Source organism: Triticum dicoccoides, chromosome 5B (assembly GCF_002162155.2).
Source record: "Triticum dicoccoides isolate Atlit2015 ecotype Zavitan chromosome 5B, WEW_v2.0, whole genome shotgun sequence".
Lineage (NCBI taxonomy): Eukaryota > Viridiplantae > Streptophyta > Magnoliopsida > Poales > Poaceae > Triticum > Triticum dicoccoides.
The window spans coordinates 215,062,509-215,068,508 of NC_041389.1; positions in this window are offsets into that span (position 1 = coordinate 215,062,509).

A 6,000-nucleotide genomic window follows, 5' to 3' on the forward strand; every position below is an offset into this window, starting at 1 on the left:
GGTGCCTCAACCAATCCACCCAGATGTGTAAGTAGCCACCTTAAGTTAACCATAAATTAACAATACTCACATCTGTCATGGATACAGTCACCCAATCCACGTCTATGAGCATAGCATAGCAATCCTGAGCATAACGTAGAAGTAACTCTCAAGGGTTTGGTAATAAAAGGACAATAGGTTCTACCTCATCATCTACTTCCCAAACCCACATGTTATTTGATCCTAACCATGCAATGTTTGAGGATTGAGACTAATGCATAAAACTGGGTAATAAAGGGATATGATCAAAGTGTTACTTGCCTTGCTGATGATCCGCAAATCCTAGAGACTCGTAGTAGCAAACTTCGCACTTCGGGTATTCTATCGCAAACAAACAATAACATACATAAGCACTCAACTAGAAGCACGTGTAAAACTCAAATAAGAAGAGTTAAGCAGAAAGTTCAACTGAAGGACTCCGGTTTGCAAATAGAACCAAATCAAACGGAGCAACAAAACTCAAACTATAAAAGAAACAAGAATCATTTACTAATCTGGACTAAAGTCAAATTTTACTGTACCAAAATCTTGTTCAAGTTGGTTAAACAGAAAGAGGTCTTCGAGACGAAGATCTAGGCGATTGTTTCATCTGATTTGGATAAACGAGCGAAAAGATAAACTAGAACGAAGATCAGGGCAGAAATCACGATCGAAAATAGTTGCAGAAAAAATCCCTGGAAAATATATCGAGACGAACAGGCTAACGAACAAATGTTCGCTGTCTGCGACTAACGAACAACGTTCGTTAAAACGAACACACGGACAAATGTCCGCTAAATAACTAAACGAAAAAAACCGAACCGATCTATAAAAAAATAGATCTAGGTTTCTAAAAAACGATCGGTTTTTCTGAGAAAAACCGAAACGGCGGCGGCGGCGGTTTCTACCTTCGGCGAGTGGCGATGGCGGCGACGACTCCGGCGGTGGGGCGGCGGCGGCGGCTCCAGGGGGCGGGCGGTCATCGTCGGCGGCGCAACAGGGAGGCAGCGGCGTCGGGCAGTGTCGTCGCGCGGCGGCAGCGGCGCGAAGTGGCGGCGACACGGAGTGGCGGCGGCGCGGGTTTCGAGGCGGGGCTGGCGGTGCAAGGGTTTCGGGCGGGGCTGGCGGCGCTGGGGCTCTAGCCTCGCCCTTTAAAGGCCGGTCGGGCGGTGTCCGGGTCAGGCACGACAGTTAGGTCGGTGCGTTTAAAAAAAAACATACGCGGAAAAACAAGCAAAAGAAATACTAAACGGAGTCCAAAAATCCTGAAATAAATTTTCACGGTCCGCTAATAATATTGCGGACAAAGTGAACATTTATTTGGGCTACTAATGCAATTTTGAAAAACACATTTTTTTCCTAATCCAAATAATATAGCAATAGAAGTCCAAATAAAACTCTTATTTGATTTTAATATTTTTCCTCCAATATTTCTTTTATTTTGGAGAAGTCATTTTTGTTGGGGAACGTTGCAGAAAATAAAAAATTTCCTACGGTTTCACCAAGATCCATCTATGAGTTCATGTAGCAACGAGTGATAGGAGTGCATCTACATACCTTTGTAGATCGCGAGCGGGAGCGTTCAAGAGAACGGGGTTGAGGGAGTCGTACTCGTCGTGATCCAAATCACCGATGACCAAGTGCTGAACGGACATCACCTCCACATTCAACACACGTATGGAGCGGATGACATCTCCTCCTTCTTGATCCAGCAAGGGGGAAGGAGAGGTTGATGAAGATCCAGCAGCACGACGGCGTGGTGGTGGATGCAGCAGAGTTCCGGCAGAGCTTCGCCGAGCTTCTGCGAGAGGGAGAGGTGTAGCAGGGGAGAGGGAGGCGCCAAGACTTCAGGGTGCGGCTGCCCTCCCTCCCCCTCCTTTATGTAGGCCCCCAGGGGGGCGCCGGCCCTAGGAATGGGATCTCTAGGAGGCGGCGGCCAAGGGGGGTGGAGTGCCCCCCAAGGCAAGTGGAGGCGCCCCCTCCCCTAGGGTTCCCAACCCTAGGTGCAGAGAGGGGCCCAGGGGGGGTGCACCAGCCCACCAGGGGCTGGTCCCCTCCCCACTTCAGCCCACGGGGCCCTCCGGGATAGGTGGCCCCACCCGGTGGACCCCCGGGACCCTTTCGGTGGTCCCGGTACAATACCGGTGACCCCTGAAACTCTCTCGATGGCCAAAACTGCACTTCCTATATATTATTCTTTACCTCCGGACCATTCCAGAACTCCTCGTGACATCCGGGATCTCATCCGGAACTCTGAACAACTTTCGGTTTGCTGCATACTCATATCTCTACAACCCTAGCGTCACCGAACCTTAAGTGTGTAGACCCTACGGGTTCGGGAGACACGTAGACATGACCGAGATGGCTCTCCGGTCAATAACCAACAGCGGGATCTGGATACCCATGTTGGCTCCCACATGCTCCTCGATGATCTCATCGGATGAACCACGATGTAGAGGATTCAATCAACCCCGCATACAATTCCCTTTGTCAATCGGTACGTTACTTGCCCGAGACTCGATCGTCGGTATCCCAATACCTCGTTCAGTCTCGTTACCGGCAAGTCACTTTACTCGTACTATAATGCATGATCCGTGACCAGACACTTGGTCACTTTGAGCTCATTATGATGATGCATTACCGAGTGGGCCCAGAGATACCTCTCCATCATACGGAGTGTCAAATCCCAGTCTCGATCCGTGTCAACCCAACAGACACTTCCAGAGATACCTGTAGTGCACCTTTATAGTCACCCAGTTATGTTGTGACGTTTGGTACACCCAAAGCACTCCTACGGTATCCGGGAGTTACACGATCTCATGGTCTAAGGAAAAGAATCTTGACATTGGAAAAGCTCTAGCAAAACGAACTACACGATCTTGTGCTATGCTTAGGATTGGGTCTTGTCCATCACATCATTCTCCAAATGATGTGATCCCGTTATCAACGACATCTAATGTCCATAGTCAAGAAACCATGACTATCTGTTGATTAACGAGCTAGTCAACTAGAGGCTTACTAGGGACATATTATGGTCTATGTATTCACACGTGTATTACGATTTCCGGATAATACAATTATAGCATGAATAAAGACAATTATCATGAACAAGGAAATATAATAATAATCCTTTTATTATTGCCTCTAGGGCATATTTCCAACAGTCTCCCACTTGCACTAGAGTCAATAATCTAGTTACATTGTGATGAATCGAACACCCATAGAGTTCTGGTGTTGATCATGTTTTGCTCGCGAAAGAGGTTTAGTCAACGGATCTGCGACATTCAGATCCGTATGTACTTTGCAAATATCTATGTCTCCATCTTGAACATTTTCACGAATGGAGTTGAAACGACGCTTGATGTGCCTGGTCTTCTTGTGAAACCTGGGCTCCTTGGCAAGGGCAATAGCTCCAGTGTTGTCACAGAAGAGTTTGATCGGCCCCGACGCATTGGGTATGACTCCTAGGTCGGTGATGAACTCCTTCACACAAATTGCTTCATGCGCTGCCTCCGAGGCTGCCATGTACTCCGCTTCACATGTAGATCCCGCCACGACGCTCTGCTTGCAGCTGCACTAGCTTACTGCTCCACCATTCAACATATACACGTATCCGGTTTGTGACTTAGAGTCATCCAGATCTATGTCGAAGCTAGCGTCGACGTAACCCTTTACAACGAGCTCTTTGTCACCTCCATAAACGAGAAACATGTCCTTCGTCCTTTTCAGGTACTTCAGGATATTCTTGACCGCTGTCCAGTGTTCCTTGCCGGGATTACTTTGGTACCTTCCTACCAAACTTACGGCAAGGTTTACATCAGGTCTGGTACACATCATGGCATACATAATAGATCCTATGGCTGAAGCATAGGGGATGACACTCATCTCTTCTTTATCTTTTGTCTTGGTCGGGCATTGAGCCGAGCTCAATATCACACCTTGCAATACAGGCAAGAACCCTTTCTTGGACTGATCCATTTTGAACTTCTTCAAAATCTTATCAAGGTATGTGCTTTGTGAAAGACCTATGAGGCGTCTCGATCTATCCCTATAGATCTTGATGCCTAATATGTAAGCAGCTTCTCCAACGTCCTTCATTGAAAAACGCTTATTCAAGTAGGCCTTAATGCTGTCCAAAAGTTCTATATAATTTCCCATCAATAGTATGTCATCTACATATAATATGAGAAATGCTACAGAGCTCCCACTCACTTTCTTGTAAACGCAGGCTTCTCCATAAGTCTGCATAAATCCAAACGCTTTGATCATCTCATCAAAGCGAATGTTCCAACTCCGAGATGCTTGCACAAGCCCATAAATGGATCACTGGAGCTTGCATACTTTGTTAGCATTCTTAGGATCGACAAAACCTTCCGGCTGCATCATATACAGTTCTTCCTTAAGATAGCCGTTAAGGAATGCCGTTTTGACGTTCATATGCCATATCTCATAATCATAGTATGCGGCAATTGCTAACATGATTTAGACGGACTTCAGCTTCGCTACGGGAGAGAAAGTCTCATCGTAGTGAACCCCTCGAACTTGTCGATAACCCTTAGTGACAAGTCGAGCTTTATAGATGGTAACATAACCATCCGCGTCCGTCTTCTTCTTAAAGATCCATTTGTTTTCTATTGCTCGCCGATCATCGGGCAAGTCTATCAAAGTCCATACTTTGTTTTCATACATGTATTCTATCTCGGATTGCATGGCTTCAAGCCATTTGTTGGAATCTGGGCCCGCCATCGCTTCTTCATAGTTCGAAGGTTCACCGTTGTCTAACAACATTATTTCCAGGACAGGGCTGCCATACCACTCTGGTGTGGAACGTGTCCTTGTGGACCTACGAAGTTCAGCAGCAACTTGATCCGAAGTACCTTGATCATTAATTTCCTCTCCAGTTGGTGTAGGCACCACAGGAACATTTTCCTGAGCTGCACTACTTTCCGGTTCAAGAGGTAGCACTTCATCGAGTTCTACTTTCCTCCCACTTACTTCTTTTGAGAGAAACTCTTTTTTCAGAAAGGATCCGTTCTTGGCAACAAAGATCTTGCCCTCGGATCTTAAGTAGAAGGTATACCCAATGGTTTCCTTAGGGTATCCTATGAAGACGCATTTTTCCGACTTGGGTTCGAGCTTTTCAGGTTGAAGTTTCTTGACATAAGCTCGCATCCCCAAACTTTTAGAAACAACAGCTTAGGTTTCTTCCCAAACCATAATTCATACAGTGTCATCTCAACGGATTTAGACGGAGCCCTATTTAAAGTGAATGTAGCTATCTCTAGAGCGTATCCCCAAAATGATAGCGGTAAATCGGTAAGAGACATCATAGACCGCACCATATCCAATAGAGTGCGATTACGACGTTCGGACACACCGTTACGCTGAGGTGTTCCAGGCGGCGTGAGTTGTGAAACGATTCCACATTTCCTTAAGTGCGTACCAAATTCATGACTTAAATATTCTCCTCCATGATCTGATCATAGGAACTTTATCTTTCGGTCACGTTGATTCTCTACCTCATTCTGAAATTCCTTGAACTTTTCAAAGGTCTCAGACTTGTGTTTCATTAAGTAGACATACCCATATCTACTCAAGTCATCAGTGAAAGTGAGAACATAACGATATCCTCCGCGAGCCTCAACGCTCATTGGACCGCACACATCGGTATGTATGATTTCCAATAAGTTGGTTGCTCGCTCCATTGTTCCGGAGAACGGAGTCTTGGTCATTTTGCCCATGAGGCATGGTTCGCATGTGTCAAATGATTCATAATCGAGAGACTCTAAAAGTCCATCAGCGTGGAGCTTCTTCATGTGCTTGACACCAATGTGACCAAGGCGGCAGTGCCACAAGTATGTGGGACTATCGTTATCAACTGTACATCTTTTGGTGTTCACACTATGAATATGTGTAACATTGCATTCGAGATTTATTAAGAATAAACCATTGACCATCGGGGCATGACCATAAAACATATCT